This window comes from Silene latifolia, chromosome 9, assembly GCF_048544455.1.
Source record: "Silene latifolia isolate original U9 population chromosome 9, ASM4854445v1, whole genome shotgun sequence".
Lineage (NCBI taxonomy): Eukaryota > Viridiplantae > Streptophyta > Magnoliopsida > Caryophyllales > Caryophyllaceae > Silene > Silene latifolia.
This window is the reverse complement of record NC_133534.1, coordinates 82,244,590-82,266,083: the sequence shown is the minus strand read 5'-3', so window position 1 is coordinate 82,266,083 and position 21,494 is coordinate 82,244,590. Positions and strand designations below refer to the sequence as shown.

The 21,494-nt window shown below is 40.1% G+C and overlaps 1 non-coding gene across 1 annotated transcript; it reads left to right on the top strand.

Annotated features, from left to right (window-relative positions):
* The first annotated feature begins 11,194 nt into the window (after positions 1–11,194).
* Positions 11,195–11,301, top strand: LOC141604383 (small nucleolar RNA R71). The gene has a single exon (XR_012526085.1). It is a non-coding gene; the product is annotated as a small nucleolar RNA R71 (small nucleolar RNA).
* Positions 11,302–21,494: the final 10,193 nt, after the last annotated feature.

Here is a 21,494-nt window from a genome sequence, read left to right as displayed (position 1 = left end):
GCCAATTCTCGTTCCGGAGCTCTGGAGAGGCTCCTTTTAGGCACGTGTCAAAATCTCGGGATGAGAAATGGTTTGAGGACTTCTTCTTTGTGAGGAAGGCTTCTATCCAGCCGCCTGCCGATTACATCATCGAGAAATGGGTCATAACTTCGAGTAAGTAGCCTTCCTGTCATCTGATTCATTAATCTTGCTGATTACTAGCTTACTTCATCGTCCTCGTGCAGGTCCCTGCTACCTGACCCGTATTGGTGCCCAGATCCCTGCCTGCAATAAGTTATTCTGCATTCCTTAGGTAGAGAGGAAGTTTCCTGACCTGCTTCCTGGATTTTCTCCTGCTTCTTCCACCAACCCCCTTCAATCGTCTCACAGCATGTCTTTCGGTAAGCTTTCTGTAATCGTTTCAGTGCGCATGAGACCTTACTGACAGCTCAATTTTTGTGACGCCTGTAATGATGTTTGCTTGTAGGTTCAAAAGTTGACCCTTTGGAAGCTATCCTCCAGAGCACAAAAAGAAAGAGATCCGCTGCCAGCCCCTGATGTGGCATCTGCCTCCAAGAGGAGTGCTCCTGATGCTTCTTTTCTGTCTCTTCCTACTCACTCCAGCTCTGCTAGGCCTGAACCCTTGGAGGTCGACCCGTTGGCTCGTCATCCCCCTACTCCTCCTACCAGTCCTTGTAATTCAGCTAGCGGAGGCATCATTGCTCACTTACCAGAGGGTTTTGGGAACGTTGATAAGGTGCCATACTGGCCAGAAATCGACCAACTGCTTTTTCCTCCTCTAAAGGAGGTCTTCCAAGAATTTTCTCCAGAGGAAATGGCTGAGAATGATGTGCACAACGCTTTCATGGTGAGTGACCTTTGTCATCCACCTGTTCTAAATTTTACGTTTAATTTCTTGCTAACTTTTAATTTTTCTTGCCCCAGACCCGCCAGTCTGCTCTTTACAATAGGAAGATGATCAACATAGTGCAGACCACCAGCCGAGCCACTAGCGCCAAAAACAGGGAGCTGTCTGCGTCTAATGCTGATTTAGAGAAGCAGCGTGCTGATTTGAGGGGGAAGGTAGCTGAGCTAAAAGCGGATCTGGCTGGCGCAAAGAGGATGCTGAAGGAGGGAGCTGATCAGCTGGCTCGTACTCAAGAGGTTTGCACCACATTCTCTGACTCCTTGAAGCGTTCTGAATAGAGGATCAGTGAGTTGATCACCCTGGCCACAAATATTGTTGCTTATGCCACCTGGCGGGGAAAGATCAGCGGGATGCGTGCTGCCTTTGAAGAGGCTCCAACCCAGCAAGCCATAGAAGAGGAGGAGAGGCAGCTGGAGATGCTCTACCCCGCTCAACCTGATCTAAGTGCGCTGATGCCTGAGGTTGGTGAGATGAACTCTCCTGTGATGGCTGAGCAGGCTGCTGCTGGAGATGCTCGGTTGCCCAGGTTGCTGCTGACGGAGCTCAGGAAGCTTTGGCAGCTGGGAGTGTGCAAGCTGGTCCGGTACCTGAAACAGATGGTCAGCAGGCAGAGGAGATGCCAGATGTGGAGGTCATTAATGTGACCGATAATTAAGATACTTTTTTTATCAATGAACTTTTGGTAATCTGGCCCTATGGTGGCAGACTTGTAATATTTTAAACTTTTCTGGTAGCTTGCCATGGTGGCGTTTAAACTCTGGGGCCGTTCTTTTGGCCACGTTTTGGAATGCCCCTTGCCAAAGTTAGACAAGTTTTAATTACATCTTGTGTGCTAGATTTCATTTTTCTTAGTTTAGGAGGTTGCCGTGTCAGCCTGTTGGTTTATTTAGGCGAGTCATGTCATCCTGAGGAGGCTGACTCAGACTGAGCTAGCTGATGTGGTAGTCTGTTGACTGATTTAGGCATGTGCCGCATTGTAAGGAGGGGTGGTCGTGTCAACCATAGAGGCTGATTAAGACCAGTCGAGTCCGCCTGAAGAGGCTGAACTAGACTCAGCTAGCTGCCGTGTCAGTCTGATGACTGATTTAGGCGTATGCCGCAGTTTTCGGACTACTTAACCTTGTTCATGACGCAAGGTGTGTTCATCACGATTAAAGCCAACAAGTGCGTAATTTAGGCAAGTTTATCGTCGTTCTAGGACCAATGGGACACTGCAGGATTATGGTAGCTCAGAGATCCCTACGTTCCATATTTGTGTGCATGCATACTGGGGCCTTGATTAATTGCGATTAGTGCGAGCTACATCCAGGGGGTGGTATCAGGGGTAGCCGGGTAAGCGTGTTTAGCTGTCAACCAGGCTCCCTTTCGTATGTTCCACAGTCCGCCTGGTAAGGGTGCTCCTAGTGGAGAAAGTAGGTTAGGCATGTTGGAGTGCCATGTGCCTTGTCACCCCGCATCGGCAGTTGACAGTCCTGCTAGATACACTTTCGACGTACCAAAGATATTAGGATTCACAGTGACGTACCTAGAGAAGCCTGAAAACAGAAAAGTCTATTAGAATGATATGAAGTACCTGATGCCATCTCATGGGGTACCAGAGCAATTGTGGTCCCAGGACGCTGTCAAACCATACCATCCAATAGTAGTATGAAATTTGAAAGAAAACAAAGATATCAGGAAAGGATATGGAATTGGTAGTATGCCTACTACCAGATTTTTATTTCTTTGCTTAAAATAATTTGGCTTTTCATGGTACATTACTCCGTAAGCTAAAATCTACTTATTATTAAAAGTAATATCTCATCAGGTGAAGTATGTTCCATTGGCGTTGTATTATTTGACCGTCCATAGTCATCAGTTTGTATGCACCACGGCCAACAACTCCTTCTACCTGGTATGGTCCTTCCTATTTGTAGGCGAATATACATGCCTTTCGGTTTTTAGTGTTTTGAAACACTTCACGGAGAACTAGGTCTCCTACCTCCAGGAGCCTAACCTTCACATTTGATAGGACAAGAGTTGGTCGTCACACATCCAATCAAACACAATTTATAACTTCACAAACAACTCTACAATTAGTAAAGAGGCAAGTAAAGGTCAGATCCCAAGGGAGGGGAATTGAGATGATATTTCTATTGAAACTAGTGGTGTCTTAGGGGTGTCACAATTTAGGTTGATGTAGAAGGTCACTAACTAGATAGCAATGAAAATAAATAAGCAAGATGAATTAAAAGGGTTGTAAACAATTAATAAAAAGCACTAGGGTATCATGGGGTCAAAGGGGAATCATGGGAATTGATCATACAAACATGTTCTCAAATTATAAGCAAGCAATTATTGTTGTGATGGATTGAGTTGGGTTATATCTTACAATCCTAGGAAAGTTTGGGTCCTGGAGCCGAATCGATTAGATTGTACAACACCTACAAGTCGACTTAGTCTTTCCTACTCAACAACATGCATGTAATGAGACTCGAGTTGGTTTAAGTCTTACAAGTCTCATTGAAAAGATAGGTGATGGGTAAAAAAAAATGCAAGGATTCATAGGCTCACATTTCATCAAACATAACATGTGCATGAGTTGAGATCAAAACAAGCAAGCAAATAAACCATGAAAGCATATTAATTTAAGCATGAATCATTCCCCATGTTGGTTTCCCCTAATTACCCATTAACCCTAGCTAGGTCACTACTCACTCATTATCATCTTGATCATGCTAGCAAGGTTGTTAATCATACCAACAAAAGGAAAAATGATGAATAAATGAAAGTAATTAACAATAATTAAAAAGGGATTAAGAGAATTATACCTACTAATGATTCCAATAATAAAGCAAAGAATAAAAGAAGTACTTGATGCTTGATTGAGAGGTTGTCAATCTCCCAATAATAACCCAAATAATCTTCAATTTCCCAAAATAAAGGATGAACAAAAGAGAGATTAAGGAAAAAAAACTTGTATTAATACTTGATTAATTGTTGATTACAATACTAAAGAGAGATTTGATTGATATTAACTACTCTAATAATTGATAAGAAGAACATGCTCTTCTAATTAGACTAATGGGGTATTTATAGGGGAAATTAGGTGGATGCATTAGGGTTAACTAAGGGCTAAACTAGTAATTACACTTTTTAGATTGAGCAGGGAGACGCCGGTATTTTTCGAAGGAAGGGCTTCTTTCTTTGAAGCTTGAAGAAACAGATTTGTGCTGGACTAGAATCCGTGCGTCTTAGACACGGGACGGGCGGATTCAGGAGCCTCTGCCCGGGCGTCTTCAAGGGAATCCGGGCGTCTTCTGGGCTTACTGCCCGGGCGTCTTTGAAGGAAGACGCACGGATTGTGCTGTGGAGGATGGGCGTCTTCCAGTCAATCCGCACGGGTTGCTGGACAGCTTCTTTTCTTCCTTTCCTTCATAAAATCCTTGGGGATTTCCTTGGGGATGCAAGGATCCTTCCTCAACGTTGCTCAACTATTATAATATGTACAAAGGCCTTCTAATCTTGTCTCTCCTTGATGCTTGGTCATTGAATTCAATCAATTTAGTCTCGTTTTGCCATGAAAATGCAAGATTTGCACTCCTTTCCTGCCAAGGGATCAAAATCTCAAAGAATATGCAAAACAAAGAACTAAAGACAATAAATGACCCAAATATACACTAAAAAGCATGGGAACAAGGCTAATTCGGGGGCTAAATATGCGCTAATTATGGTCACATCAAATATCCCCAAACCGAACCTTTGCTCGTCCCGAGTAAAGAGGTGACAAAGACTAGGACCATTATTTAAACTATCAAATAATTGATGCATCTACAAAAGGAATAGCCACTTCCTCATCAAGTGGCGGAGGCAACTAAGAGAGAACAAATTTAAGAGCATATAATCCTTCACAAATACTAGTTCAACAAATTACTAAGGCTAAGAGGATGGCACTAAATCACCTCCAAATGGTGTTAAACTAGACTACTTTCGTCCTCAATTCCCAAATGCTTTCGTCAAGAGCGATCGGATGGTGGTGGAATGATGATCCCTATGATGCTAGTAGCATATGACATGACAAGTCTCGAATTCTCTACAAAAGTGAAGGTCATGGATCGTCCCAAGCTCAACAAAGTGGCTTGACAAAAGGCTTTTTGGGAATGAAATGCTGAAATCGTTATAAACAAAGGGTGGATATGATTAGTATTCAAAATTTGACCTTATTTAACTTTCACATTTCAAAAATTTAAGATGGGGTTTGTCCCTTCCGGGCTAGTGTCCTTTGCTTTCGCCAATCGCTTATTAGGCAACCGGTTAACCTCTAGACAATAGCTTTTCGGGATGATAGTCACTCTATCTCTGGGCGGTTGAATTCACAACCGTGTGGGGGCCCAATTGAATGGATCCCTCTCCAAAGCACATCGAAGTGGTACGCCTCCATCAAAACAACTAAATTTCTCAACATTTCAACATTTCATAACATTTGAGGTTTCCTTAGCAATAAATTACTTCCACATAACAAAATTTTCGAAATGAGCATTTCAAACTTATTGATAGAAAAGTATTTTTGGGTTGCCTTACCACAAGGTCAATCAAGGTCACCTAGACAAGTTAACCAAGTCCACATCGCATCACGGGGTTGGAATAGGTGACTCACATGCAAACCCTTGACTAGGCTTTGGGTCATGGGTCAAAAGACACTTGTATAACACAACCTAGGGTGTTTTACAACCATTCTAGTAGGCAAAGTCTAAAGTTGAAAAAGTATTTGTAATTGCTTAGTTGCTCTTGTCAAAGTTCTCAATTAGGCACTTTTCAAAATATTTCATCAAAATGCCACTATATGCCATGATGCAACTATTATATACATCCTAATGCAAGTGATTCTATCAACTAATATGACATATAAATTAAATGCAAGTCCTAAGTTCGCATTGTTATACCGCATCAATCAAAATAAAGCCACATAGTCATTAACATAAAGAGGAGAAAAGGAGATTTCAAAGATCATACCATGCGGTCTTCAATATCCTCATGTCTCGGATGTGGCGTAGTCAATCAATGTGAACATGGATAGAACAAACACATATATACAATAATATATACAAGACTACACTAAAAAGGAAATAAACATGTTTTTGGGTTTTTCAATTTTCAAATTTTTATGGTTTTTCGAAATTTTTAAATTTTTTTGGATTTTTGAATAAAAGTTAAGTTAGAATTCCCCATCCCCACACTAATATGGGCATTGTCCTCAATGGCCAAAATGATGGGAAATTATGCAAACATGATGCATGATTTCTACAATAAATGCAAGCTACACTAATCTACACTACATGATGCATGGTTTTTGTTTATGACAGAGAGGATAATTTAGATTACCTCCCGTTGTGTATGCATTAACTTCCCCAAACCGATCTAGACATTATTGCTAATGTCCTAAGGTTGGGTGTAGTTCATGCACACACTATGCAATGCATGAAACTAATTTTGTCATTTTGGATTTTGAAAGGTAGAAATAATAAAATGAGAACACCTCAATGGGGCCGAGGTGTTAGTCCTCAATGGTGCTAGGACTACTCCAACAATGATCAAGATTAATAAATAGAACAAAGAGAGAAATAGACAAACCTCAGGAGGGTAGGAGCCTCTAAAGCTTGCTAATCTTCCATCATATCATCATTATCATCACCTTCCTCATTAGAAGTGGTCTCATCACCACTTTCTTCTTCACTTTCTTCTTCACCTTGCTCATCATCCTCTTCTCCTTCTTCTCTAGCTTCTTCATCAATGTTATCATAAACCTCTTCATTACCAACAACCTCATTATCACCCGGAACAACCCTAGATGCACTCGGAAAGAAGACTTCCCTATCCGCCCAACTAGGCAAAGGACATGAAGGGTCAAGTAGTCCTTGCCTAGTTAAATGAAGGAGGGGTGGATATTGGGCTAAGTAAGCATTTTTCCGATCCTCGAAAGCTTGCTTGTGCATCTCTTGCATGAGAAAAGTCAAATAATCATTTCTTGCTTCAACGCCATCGGGCTTGAACTCTTGGTACTCGAAAGGGTAGGGTGATGTGACAATGGAAAAGGAGGGCTTTTCAATTTCACCCTTTTGTTGTCGGATAATGTACTCGGCCTCTTTTGAAAGGGGAAGTAGATAGTTGGGCCGGTGGACACTTAATCGACAAATCTTTGAAGGCAAAGTGAAGGATCTAGCCTCACTAGTGAGCCATCCATACTTGGTGTCAAGAGGGTTTGGATTAAAGTATTTAGCTAGGATAGTGACTAGGCCTCCATTCACAATAACGGTGGTGCCTTTCTTCCCACAATCAATATTTAGCCATCTATCCACCAAGAGCCTTAGAGAGTTGAAAGGCTTGGTGAATTCCCTTCCAATGTTCAAAGCCGACTCAAGAAGAACAAAATCGAGTTTGGTGAAATGGTTGGTGTCTTTTCTTGCAATGATGGTGTTCCCTATGACCTTGTGCCACACTCTAATGCCCGGATGGTGGACTAATAGAGCGCGACTAGCATGAAAGTCCTCAAATTTCCTTCCGGAAATCGCCTCCCAAAGAGGGTCGGGGTCATACTTGCCAACATTATTAAAATAACTCGGAGAATCACTAAGACCCAAAGCTTTACCCATTTCCTCAAAGGAGATGCGCCTACTAACATTAGCTAGACGAAACTCGATTGTCTCCATGGTCTCAACCTTGTTAACTTTCAAAGAACTCAAAAATTCTAAGGTAAGGGAGGGGTATGTCAATTCTTTTGATTCAAACAATTTCTCCAACCCCATGGCTTTGAAGAAGGGTCTAGTTTGCTCAAGGACACCCAACTTATCTAATGTATCTTCACAAATAAACTTGGTGGATAGAAATGATTTCCTAGCAAACTTGGCAAAAGTGTCCCTATGGGATTTGGAAATGAAAATTACCTCCGGATAATTCGAAAGTTGAGCAATTTCCGGAGTAGAGGATGTTGTTACTTCCATGGGAGGTTGTTGTTGTTGCACTTCCAAGTTTGGGCTAGCTACCACCACAGCCAATGCTTTCTTTGCTTGAAGACTCTTTTGTCTTGATGAGAGTGTCTTTGCCTTTGGTGCCTTTGCCTTTGGTGCTTTTGTTGCTCCCTTAGTCCTTGCCATTGATGAATAAACCAAGAAAATGGTGAAAATCTTCAATTTCTAGTGTACCCAAATCGATTTAAAGATGAAAGGCTTTGCCTTTATGAATTCAAAAATCGACTCAAAGGTTGAAGAGTTTGTGCATGGTTTTGATTTTTGTTGAAAGAGGAGTGATTGATTTGTTGTTAAAAGGATGTTTTGATTTGATTTTGGTGAATGTTGTTGAGGAATCTTGTTTTTGTGATGGAGAGATTGAGGGTTTTCGAGTTATGAGTAGTGTTATGAATGAAGGAATGAAGAAATGAATGTGGGAGGGGGTTTATAAAACCCGAAAAATTTGAAATGCAGGGGCAAGACGGGCGGTTTTTGCTCGGGACGCCCGGATTTCGCCTGTTCTGGATTCGGAAAAACTCGTCTAATGACGGGCGTCTTTCAGTGAAGACGCTCGGATTTGCAAACACGGGACGGGCGTCTTCTACAGAAGACGGGCGGATTCCTTTACAGGGATTTTTCTTGTTTTTCTCAGCCAAGAAGACGGGCGTCTTCCTTTCAGGATGGGCGGATTTTTGAAGACGGGCGGATTCGAATGCAGGACGCCCGGATTCGTTGACAGTCAGAAATTTCAAAAATTCAGCTCATGGTGGACGGGCGTCTTCTACCCAATATGCCCGGATTGTCTGAAGACGGGCGGATTCTCCTGAATCCGCTCGGATTCGACCCCTTTTTACCCGGATTCAGTTCCATCCGTGTACTTTGCATACCCCTTGTCATTTTTCCATTCTTCTTCATATCTCGTGTTCTTCATTGTGGGGGCACTACTAAGGCATGGATAGCCTAGGCAATTGCCATCCCCACACTAAGCTAAAGCACTACACATTAATTGAAATTATTAGTCCCTCCCTCACTTCTCTCAAACATGATAATTATCTTGATCAAAGTATAAAAATCCAAAAATGACAAAAAATGCAATATAAGAATTGAAATGCAAGTTAGGGAGTTAGAAATATTTACAAATGGTGGTTTAGGGAGGACTTCACCAAACTCTCATTCTTGATGAGATGTCAAGGGGGCATGTTCAAGGTGTTGTTGATGTTGCTCAACACCTTGAAAAAGTAATCAAACGGTTGTTCATTGTCATGATAGAGGTCTTCAATAGACCTTGGTCCTTGTTGTCGGTCTTGATCGATGGCATTAAAATTGTAGGGATTAAAAATCCCTTCAAATTCGTCGTCCCAAAGACCACAAACTTCATTAAGTTGATCATTGAAAATCTCTTGATTTGGTGGAGACAACTCTCCCATTTCCTTTTCTTGGCCAATAAGGCCATCCTCTTCTTCTTTGCTTGATTTTGATGAGCTTTGCAAGCTCTCTTTGTCACAATTCACTTGCTCTTTGAATGGAGCATCTTCAATTTTCTTCTTCCATTGGAGTTCCGACTCCTTCCTTTCATCCTTCCGACAATAATGATCGATCATAAAACACGGTTCATGTAAACGGGGAGCTCTCATAGTCTTGTCAAGATTAAAAGTTATGCTCTCATATCCCACTTCTAGAGTGAGCTCACCATGTTTTACATCAATCACCGCACCCGCGGTGTGTAAGAAGGGTCTTCCTAGAATGATTGGAATGTTGGAGTCTTCCTCCATATCAACAATGACAAAGTCCACCGGGATCAAGAACTTGCCAATTCGTACGGGGACATCTTCCCATATCCCTAATGGTGTCTTATCGACCTATCGGCCATTTGGAGTGTGATATTGGTGCATTTAAGCTCTCCCATCCCCAACCTTTTACTCACAGAGTACGGCATAACACTCACACTAGCCCCTAGATCACATAAGGCTTTGTTGATCGTGGTGTCGCCAATGGTACACGGTATTGAGAAGCTTCCCGGATCCTTGAGCTTGGAGGTGAACTCCCTTGAAGTATTGCACTACTCACCTTAGTGAAGGCGATAGTCTCAAGCTTCCGGATCGACTTCTTCTTTGTGAGGATGTCTTTCATGTATTTCGCATAGGCCGGCACGTGATTGATTAATTCCGTGAAAGGAATTGATACTTCCAAATTCTTCACAATTTCCATAAACTTTCCATGTTGGTCATCAAATTTGGGCTTGGCTTGACGACTTGGAAAAGGAAGTCTAATCACAATGGGCTCCTACTCCTTGACCTTGTCTTCATTTTTCTTTGAAATTTCTTCATTTGATGATTCTCCATCTTTGGAGTTTTGCACAATTTCTTCCTTATCACTAGCTTCCACAACCTCATCCTCAACTTGCTTCTTCGGTGCTTCATACCTTGTACCACTTCTCAAGTGAATGGCACTAACCGTTTCATGTCTTGGGGGATTACTTTGAGGTGGTAATTGCCCCTTTTGTCTTTGTGAGCTTGAAGATGCTAGTTGAGTCAATTGGGTTTCCAACATCTTGGTGTGAGCTAGAATGTTGTTGATGGTGGTTTCCTTTGCTTGACTATCTTTTTGCATTTGAGTGAAAAATTCTTGTTGATTCTTTTGCATTTGGAGGACTGCTTTTTGAACATCAAAACCTTGGTCATTTTGGTGATTGTATGGATTTTGATTTTGGTAACCTTGGTTTTGGTTGTAAAAGGGTCTTTGATTTTGGTTTATCATGGGAGGTGGGGTGTATGTTGTTTGAGGGTTTTGAACATTTTGGCTTTTGTATGAGAGATTTGGATGGAATTTTGTGATTTCATTGTAATAGTTGGAATAAGGGGTACCACTCTTGTATGCTTGGAAAGCATTCACTTGTTCATTTGTTCCCCTACATTCACTTTGGTCATGTCCAAAAGTTCCACAATTCTCACATATCCCACTTGGGATTGATGAGGATGCCGTCATGGCATTAACATGATGCTTTGGTGATTTTGAGGCTTCTTCAAGTCTAGCCATAGCTTTTTCAAACTTCAAATTGAGTGTGTCAATGTGAGCACTAAGTTGAGCACCCAATTGAGTAACGGAGTCCACTTCATGCTTTCCTCCTCTAGTAGCCTTGCGAGGTCTACTATATTGTGAGTTATGGACCGCCATTTCCTCAATTTTGTTCCATGTTTGATTGTCATCAACTTCGGTGAACATTCCATTTGATCCCATGTTGAGAATGTTCCTTGAATCTTCATATAGACCGTTCCAAAATTGTTGTACCAAGAACCACTCGCTAAGTCCATGGTGAGGACATGAGCGACAAATTCCCTTGAACCGCTCCCAAGCTTCATACAAAGATTCTTCATCCCTTTGCTTAAAACCTGTAATTTGAGCTCTTAGCATGTTAGTCTTTTCCGGTGGGTAGAATTTTTTGTAGAAAGCTAGAGACAACTTCTTCCAAGAATCAATTCCGAGAGTGGCCTTATCAAGGCCCTTCAACCATTGTTTCGCGGTGCCAATTAGAGAAAAAAGAAATAAGACCCATCGAATTTGGTCTTGAGTTACACCGGTTTGAGAAATCGCATCACAATAGTCACAAAAGGTTTCCATATGAGAATGAGGGTCTTCACTAGGCATCCCCTCAAATTGGCTCCTTTCGACTAATTGGATAAAGGCGGATTTGGCAATAAAATTTCCAGTCAAATGTTGTGGTGTGGGAGTACCATTGGGTAGGTTCTCCTCGGTAGGTACGGAATGTGATGAAAACTTAGGCATTGTGGGTTGATTTTGTGTGGTATTTTGTGTTGGGTTCTCCTCACCTTCTCTTGCAAAAGGGTTGATGAACTCAATAGTTGGTTGAATATCCACAACCTCACTAACACCTCTCAAATTCCTCCTAGCAAATCATCTATTGTTTGTCAAAGTTCTTTAAATTTCACGATCAAAAGGTAAAAAATCACCTTGTGACCTTCTAGACATGCAAAATATCAAACAACTCGAAAACAATTAGAACAAACCTTGAGGAGTTTTACTTCCCCAAGGCAAAGAAAGACACAACTAATAACAATAAAAGAAAATCTAAATCAAGGTAACACCGTCCCCGGCAACGGCGCCATTTTGATAGGATAAGAGTTGGTCGTCACACATCCAATCAAACACAATTTATAACTTCACAAACAACTCTAAAATTAGTAAAGAGGCAAGTAAAGGTCGGATCCCAAGGGACGGGAATTGAGATGAGATTTCTATTGAAACTAGTGGTGTCTTAGGGGTGTCACAATTTGGGTTGATGTAGAAGGTCACTAACTAGATAGCAATGAAAATAAATAAGCAAGATGAATTAAAAGGGTTGTAAACAATTGATAAAAAGCACTAGGGTATCATGGGGTCATAGGGGATCATGGGAATTGATCATACAAACATGTTCTCAAATTATAAGCAAGCAATTATTATTGTGATGGATTGAGTTGGGTTATATCTTACAATCCTAGGAAACTTGTATTAAAACTTGATTAATTGTTGATTACAATAATAAAGAGAGATTTGATTGATATTAACTACTCTAATAATTGATAAGAAGAACATGCTCTTCTAATTAGACTAATGGGGTATTTATAGGGGAAATTAGGTGGATGCATTAGGGTTAACTAAGGGCTAAACTAGTAATTACACTTTTTAGATTGAGCAGGGAGACGCCGGTATTTTTCGAAGGAAGGGCTTCTTTCTTTGAAGCTTGAAGAAACAGATTTGTGCTGGACTAGAATCCGTGCGTCTTAGGCACGGGACGGGCGGATTCAGGAGCCTCTGCCCGGGCGTCTTCAAGGGAATCCGGGCGTCTTCTGGGCTTACTGCCCGGGCGTCTTTGAAGGTAGACGCACGGATTGTGCTGTGGAGGACGGGCGTCTTCCAGTCAATCCGCACGGGTTGCTGGACAGCTTCTTTTCTTCCTTTCCTTCATAAAATCCTTGGGGATTTCCTTGGGGATGCAAGGATCCTTCCTCAACGTTGCTCAACTATTATAATATGTACAAAGGCCTTCTAATCTTGTCTCTCCTTGATGCTTGGTCATTGAATTCAATCAATTTAGTCTCGTTTTGCCATGAAAATGCAAGATTTGCACTCCTTTCCTACCAAGGGATCAAAATCTCAAAGAATATGCAAAACAAAGAACTAAAGACAATAAATGACCCAAATATGCATTAAAAAGCATGGGAACAAGGCTAATTCGGGGGCTAAATATGCGCTAATTATGGTCACATCAACATTCTTGTTGTAACTCCTGGCCACCGACTCTTTGTAGGCAGCCAGACGTATTTTTGCACTTGTTCTCAGTTCGTCTACTGTGTCCTGTCTTCTGACCATCTCTGCATTATTCAGTTCACCTATCATACATCCATACCTGTGAGTGGGAACCAGAACTTCTGATGGAATGACTGCTTTCACACCAAACACCAGGCTGAAGGGTGTTTAGCCTGTTGCTATCTTTGGTGTCGTTCTATCTGACCATAACACCAGTGGCAATTCATCTGCCCACTTTCCTCCTAACTCCTGTTACCTCCTTCTCAGATTGTCCATGATAATTTTGTTGTTGGACTCAGCTTGCCGTTAGACTTTGGAGTCCTGGGTGCTGATTTTTTCAAGGTGATGTTCCATCTGGCACAGTACCCTTCAGCATCGCTGGAGATGAACTGTGAGCCATTGTCACATATGATCTCTGATGGGATACCAAACCTGCAGATGATATTGTGTTTTATGATAGAGATGACTTGTTTGTCCTTTACTTCTGTGAATGCTTCCGCCTCTATCCATTTGGAGAAGTAATCTGTCATTGCTATCATCCATATTTTGTGTGGAAAATTATCTGTATACTTCCCTTAAAATTGAAGGATTATAACGAATTTAATTAAGACGATCACAAGTCATAAATAAAATACATAAACAAAATAAAGGATTCAGAAATAACCTTCGGTCCTAGCAATTATGGCCTAAGAACAATATCAAAGTAGATATTCGCCTATCAGTTGCACCCTAGACGATATGAGATATGCCCTTCTAATTATGCTAGAAATCGATCCAAAATTTTCTGTAAAATTTAGGTTTTTGTGTTTTTTCTGATGAGAAGAGGCAAAAGCAATGACTAGAAAAATTAGGTTAAAAATTCTCTCCCTCATCACCCTATACAACCGAGTATATAGATGATTAGGGTAGATTTTCTTATTTTATTTTTCCGGCCCATATGCTAACCGAAATAAGAGAGGTCCATTTCTTTTTTTTTTCAGTTTTTACAAAAAATGTATAAAATGTGTAAATTGTCATCTAGTGAGGATCGAACCCATGACCTCTTGGTTTGTGTACCCTCACTATTACCACTATGACACATTCAACTTGTTGATATTAAATATAACAGATTACATTTAATTACGAATTAACAGATTAATTCGTCCAAGCTAACATTACATACATTTAATTAAATATAACTTATCATATTTAATTTACGAATTCTGATTAATTGTCTCAACTAATATTATTTAATCTTCATTAAATAATTGTCTCATCAACACATTGACTAACTGTTTAGTCATATTAGGCATCAATGTGATCATATTTCTATAACCACATCTCTCAAACACATCCTATAGGTGTGACCTTTAGGGACCAGTTGATCACTGCCATCTGTATGATAATAACGTCAAACTTTCTAGCAAGCTAACCGTTATTAGGTAAACGTTAATCAACTGATTAAATATACGAAGTATACCCTTGTGAACCTGTAAGACATTTACAAATGTTATCACACTAATTTGTGGAGGACACAAGCTCCAACAAACTCCCACTTGTCTTCACAAGTGTATGTGCGATAACCGATTCTCATATCCTAAAATTTCTCCCACTCAATATAAAACAAGTTGCAAATCCGCATTCACAAAGGTCGTATTTTACAAGCGATGATTATCAAGAGTGGTTTCCCCGACTAGAGAGTAACTTAACTGATAAACGAATCAACATTCGAGCATGGCCATGCATTTCAGTTACAACTCCTCGAGTGGCCCTGAGAAATAACTATACCTGATAAAGGTTGGATATTTTCCTCAACTAGAATCCTGCAGATGTAAGCACAGTATGAAATGACCCAGAAAAAATCTACTTAGCCTCCGATTCGGACCGTGAGAAAGAAACCAAAGTCACCCAAAAACTGCCTTAATCTCAAGAGACAGTCGATAGTCAAAAGAATCGACTCAAGGAACACAATGGATGTCCTATCCACGACCTGGCACCGAATGTTTTTAAACATTAAGGACTCCATTACTTTGTCACAAAAAGTTGTCCTACGAGGTATCGTTATAATCTCGCATCTGTGATCGATCAGTCAACCGTTTGACTTATGGCTCGTTGAACCCACAATCAATCGACTGCACAATATAATAGCCGGAGTTATCAGCTCACATTGGCGATTACGGACCAAAACAAATAAAATGTAATTCAATTCATTTTGTGGCGTTCAATGTTGTCAGTAAAATCCACATGAAAAACAAAATATTATATATAAAACGATGAAGTTATAAATAGTATATATGAAAAAGATAATGTATCAAATCCATAATCAAGTACTACAACTCAGGAATGTGTTTAATTCCCATGGAATTAACGTGCCCTACATGCTTATCATAATTCAACGATTCAGTAGTAGAATCTGCTACAACACTCTGTCTGGAACTCTTTCAGCTGACCGCAGCACCATTAAGAGTGAAGACGAACCCGGACTGAGATTTTGAATTATCTCGATCCGTTTGGAAGCTAGCATCTGCGTAACCGGTTGCGCATAGCTTAGTATCTCCTCCATAAGTCAATACCCTATCCTTAGTCCTCCGTAGGTACTTGATTATATTTTTAACAGCTATCCAGTGTGTTTCACCTGGATTCTTTTGGTACCGACTCGTCATACTCAATGCATATGACACGTCTGGACGTGTGCATATCATGGCATACATGATTGATCCTATTGCAGATGTATAAGGAACACGACTCATGCGCTCAATCCCTTCAGGCGTCGTGGGTGACTGAGACTTGCTCAACTGCATCCTAGACGTCATTGGAAGGTTCCCTTTCTTGGAGTTGGTCATGCTGAACCTCTCAAGAATCTTATCCAAATAAGACTCCTGACTTAGTGATAACGTCCGTCGTGATCTATCTCGGTAGATACGGGTTCCCAAAATGCGTTGTGCCTCACCCAAATCTTTCATCTGGAAATGGTTCTTCAACCATTCTTTAACCGAAGATAGGAGAGGAATGGCATTCCCAATCAAGAGTATATCATCAACATACAATATCAAGAATACAATCTTGCTCCCACTCGACTTGATATATAAGCATGGTTCTTCGACCGATCGAGTGAAACCATACTCTTTTATCACCTGGTCGAAACGATGATTCCAACTCCGAGAAGCTTGCTTAAGTCCATAAATGGAACGCTTAAGCTTGCATACTTTCTTAGGATGTTCATGATCTATGAAACCTTCGGGCTGCACCATGTACAACTCTTCCTCCAAATAACCGTTTAAGAAGGCGATTTTCACATCCATTTGCCAAATCTCATAATCATGAAATGTAGCAATCGCTAAGATTATCCGAATGGAACGTAACATGACTACAGGTGCAAAAATCTCATCATAATGCAATCCGTGCACTTGAGTGAAACCTTTTTCCACAAGTCGTGCCTTATAGGTATCTGGTTGCGCGTCTACATAACGCTTTATTTTGTAAAGCCATTTGCACTGTAGAGGTTTTACCTTATTAGGTAAATCAACTAGATCCCATACGTCATTCTCACACATAGAGTCCATCTTGGATTGTATGGCTTCGAGCCATAGCTTTGAGTCAGAACAGGTCATAGCAACTTTATAGGTAACGGGTTCATTACTCTCTAGGAGTAAAACGTCATTCTCCTCGACCATACCAATGTATCTGTCCGGAGGATGAGAGACTCTACCCGACCTTCTAGGTTCCTCAGGAATGTTAACCGTATCATCAGTTGGAGGAACATCTTCCTCCATCTGTTCCTCAGTTGTTTGTTCTGGAATCTCTGACAGCTCGAAGGTTCTATTACTCGTCTTGTTCTCGAGAAATTCTTTCTCTAAGAACGTCGCACTAGCCGCAACAAAAACTCGATGTTCGGTAGGCGAATAGAAGTAATGACCAAATGTTCCTTTTGGATAACCTATAAAGTATGTCTTGATCGATCGCGGGCCGAGCTTATCCTCGTGTCTCCACTTGACATAAGCCTCGCAGCCCCAAACCCGAATAAAGGACAAGTTAGGGACCGTTCCCTTCCACATTTCATATGGAGTCTTGTCGTGACTTTAGTCGGACTTCGGTTAAGTATAAGAGCGGTGACAAAGAGCAAAACCCCATAATGAATCAGGCACTACCGTGTGACTCATCATGGATCGAACCATATCAAGTAAGGTTCGATTTCTCCGTTCGGACACACCATTTAATTGAGGTGTTCCAGGTGGAGTTAAATGTAGAACGATTCCACAGTCTTTAAGGTGTTGATCAAACCCATTTGAAAGATATTCGCCACCCCGATCTGAACGGAGTGCTTTAACCTTTCTACCCAGTTGGTTTTGTACCCTGTTCTGGTCTTCCTTGAATTTCTCAAAGGACTCACTTTTATGCTTCATTAAGTAGACATATCCGTATCTACTCAAATCGTCTGTGAAAGTGATAAAATATCTATAGCCATCTTTAGCGGTAATTGACATAGGTCCACAAACATCAGTATGTATGAGTCCTAATAGGTCACTAGCGCGCATTCCTACACCTTTGAAGGAAATTCGAGTCATCTTGACAATGAGACATGATTCACACGTGCCATATGTAGAAAAATCGAATGCGGGAATAGTCCCATTATCGACGAGTTTCTTCACGCGTTTCTTATTTATGTGTCCTATTCGACAATGCCATAGATAGGTTTGATCTTTGTCACCAACCTTTATTTTCTTATTATTCACGTGTAATACTTCCGTGGTTTGATCTAAGATGTAAATTCCATTCATGGAAACTGCTTTGCCATAAATCATTTCATTAAAAGAAAATACAGGTATTATCCTTTATTGAAAATGCAAAACCGTCTATATCGAGTACGGAAATAAAAATAATGTTCTTAGATAAACTGGGTACATAGTAACAGTTATATAAAATAACTCAAAACCACTAGGGAGTTGGATTACATATGTTCCCTTCGAGACTGCAGCAACTCGTGCTCCATTCCCGACTCGCAGGTCCACATCACCCTTTTCGAGAGGTATGATGCTCTTTAGGTCCTGCAAATTATTACACGAGATGAGAACCACAACCAAGATCAAGTACCCAAGTTCAAACTTGTATGGTTAATCTCAATCATATGAATATAAGATGACATACCAACAGGAACGACGCGGCCTGCTTTGATGTCCTCACGGTACACTGGACAATTCCTCCTCCAATGTCCAGTCTTGTCACAATGGTGGCACTCAATGTTACCGCCCTTGCTCTTTGCCTTGCCCTGTGAGCCACTAGTCTCACCGGGCCCACTCTTACCGTTTCCCGGCTTCTTAAACTTTGGATCACCTACAGCTAGGTCGCCATGAGTCTTGCCCTTACCTTTACCCTTGTTGAAAATCGTGAGAACATCCTGCTTCACACTCCCACTCAATTTCATATCCTTCTCGGTCTGTACGAGAAGGGAGTGTAGCTCATGAGGACTCTTTTTCAAGTCATTCATGTAGTAGTTCGCCCTGAAAAGGGCAAAACCATCGTGAAGAGAATGAAGCATTCGGTCTATGACAATGCTCTCACTGATTTTACAATCAAGTGCCTCCAGCTTCTCGACATTCTCAATCATGTGAAGAATGTGTGGGCTAACCGGTTGGCCCTTCTGGAGTTTCGTATCAAAGAAGCGACAGGTATATTATGCTCATAAGTAACGATTCTCGGTGCCTTTGAGAACTCGTTCGTGAGCGTGGTGAAAATCTTGTTTGCACCCTGAGCAATGAAGCGTCTCTGCAAATTGGTTTCCATTGCAAGGATGAGTACGTTCTTTATCGCACCCGCTTCCATAACGAAGTCACTATAAGCGAGTGACTCGTTGACTCCTGCATTGGGGCCTGGGTTGACCGGTATTGGCTCAGTTAAGTACTTGAGCTTACCGTCAGCAATGGCAGCATTCCGTAGAGCCGCCTCCCAGTCCGCAAAGTTGGACCCGTCGTTTTATAGACGTGTGAACTGATTCATCTGGTCCATAAAAATTTTAAGCCAGGACGCGCGATCAAGTGTGGCACTAGGCATTGGGATTCCGTTATTTCCAGCCATTTCGTTGTAACAGTATTATGAAAAAATAATCGTGTTCTACACTGCGAGAAGAAGAATAAAAATAATAAGCATGTGCATCGTTTATATTTTTAAGTCTAATGAACTACTGTCATAACGCGAAGACTCAAAAACATTTATACAATTGACCTCCCTCAAGAATTATATAAATGATCCCAAGACTCAATTCTCTGTAAATTGATAAGCTAACCTTTTAGCTAATTCTACCGTTAGAATTCTTGGTCGATAAATTTCTGTAAATTTTATCTTTAGTCCATCATAATCACGAGAAACTCTTCGGACTATGATATTGAGGTCAACTAAGTCAACACAACTACTTACCCAGCGTAGAAGGGGTCATATTATGCCTACCAACGAAGAAGAGATTCACAGTTGTTTGCCCTTATAAAGACTAATCTCAATTTCCATTTTAGAGGAAGATCCCATCAATTTTATTTTAATTCATTTTAAGTGAACTAATATCTAGCATGCGAGATTGAATAAACTAAGGTGATGGCTTAAAAAGACTGTGACATCTGTATGTCCATGAAAACTAACATACAACCTATATGAGTCAATTTTCATGCATTTTAGTAGTAGGTGGTTTGGTTTTAGGCGGAATATGATGCATAAACTAACATGTGAATAAAAAGCAATAATAATGAAAACGTAAAAACAGTAAAAGTACTAGTGTGGCCTATTCTATCAAAACGAACAATAAATACAAGTTTGGAATCCATCCTTGGACCCGAGAATCTTGTCTTGATGTTCCATCTTGATCCATGTAGCGAGAGTGAGCTCAAATCTCCATCTTTAGTCTTCTTTGAAATTACAATAATTAAAATTACATAATAAACCTATTTATTACAATCTAATTTCAAAACCCCAAACTAAAAATAAAGGAGATTCGAGATCTCATAATTACATAAAAATCATGTTTCCTTCATTACGAAAACATAATTTGACTAAGGCCACACTAAGTATTACAATTTACAACCGATTGCAAAAATAAATGCGTAAAATAAATTCATTCATTCGATTCATTCAACAAAATTAAAATGCATCAACTAAAAATAAATTAAACATACATGACACAATTCCTTAATTATGTTGATTAATTTATCCAAACCACCTATTTAATTGATCAAATTAAGTGACAATTCCTCAATAATCACTATAAATTTAATCTTAATTCACATTAAACTTGTAATATGAATTCAATCCGTCAAAATTTTAAACTGCTTTAAAATAATTAGGTATCTTATAATTATGAACAGCTTCACAATAATTAATTTGCCAAAACAAAACAAAAACAAGACTACTTTTTTTATTGTCTCGGCAAAACCAAAAAAAAAAAAAAAAGATATTTTTTTTTTATATAGCCCTGTCGTGAACAGTAACAAAACAGGAATTTTTTTTTTTATCTTTTCTCGGTAAAAGAGAAAAGAAACAAAAACAGCCCGTAATCTGTTCTCGGTTTTTCAGCAAAAAACGAATGGAAAAAAACAGAATATTTTCTTTTTTTTTTAAAAAAAAAAAAATACTGTACATCCGTGAACTGTAACGGAAACAAAAAAAATAAAAAAATTCCACGGCTCAAAAAACAATCCAGCCGATTACATTTTTTTCTCGCAAACCCTAATTATTGTTTACAAACAATTTTATGAAAATCGTCAAAATTAAAATTCGTGGCCTTGGCTCTGATACCAGTTGTGGGAAATTATCTGTATACTTCCCTTAAAATTGAAGGATTATAACGAATTTAATTAAGACGCTCACAAGTCATAAATAAAATACATAAACAAAATAAAGGATTCAGAAATAACCTTCGGTCCTAGCAAATATGGCCTAAGAACAATATCAAAGTAGATATTCGCCTATCAGTTGCACCCAAGACGATATGACATATGCCCTTCTGATTATGCTAGAAATCGATCCAAAATTTTCTGTAAAATTTAGGTTTTTGTGTTTTTTCTGGTGAGAAGAGGCAAAAGCAATGAGTAGAAAAATTAGGTTAAAAATTCTCTCCCTCATCACCCTATACAACCGAGTATATAGATGATTAGGGTAGATTTTCTTATTTTATTTTTCCGGCCCATATGCTAACCGAAATAAGAGAGGTCCATTTCTTTTTTTTCGGTTTTTACAAAAAATGTATAAAATGTGTAAATTGTCATCTAGTGAGGATCGAACCCATGACCTCTTGGTTTGTGTACCCTCACTATTACCACTATGACACTTTCAACTTG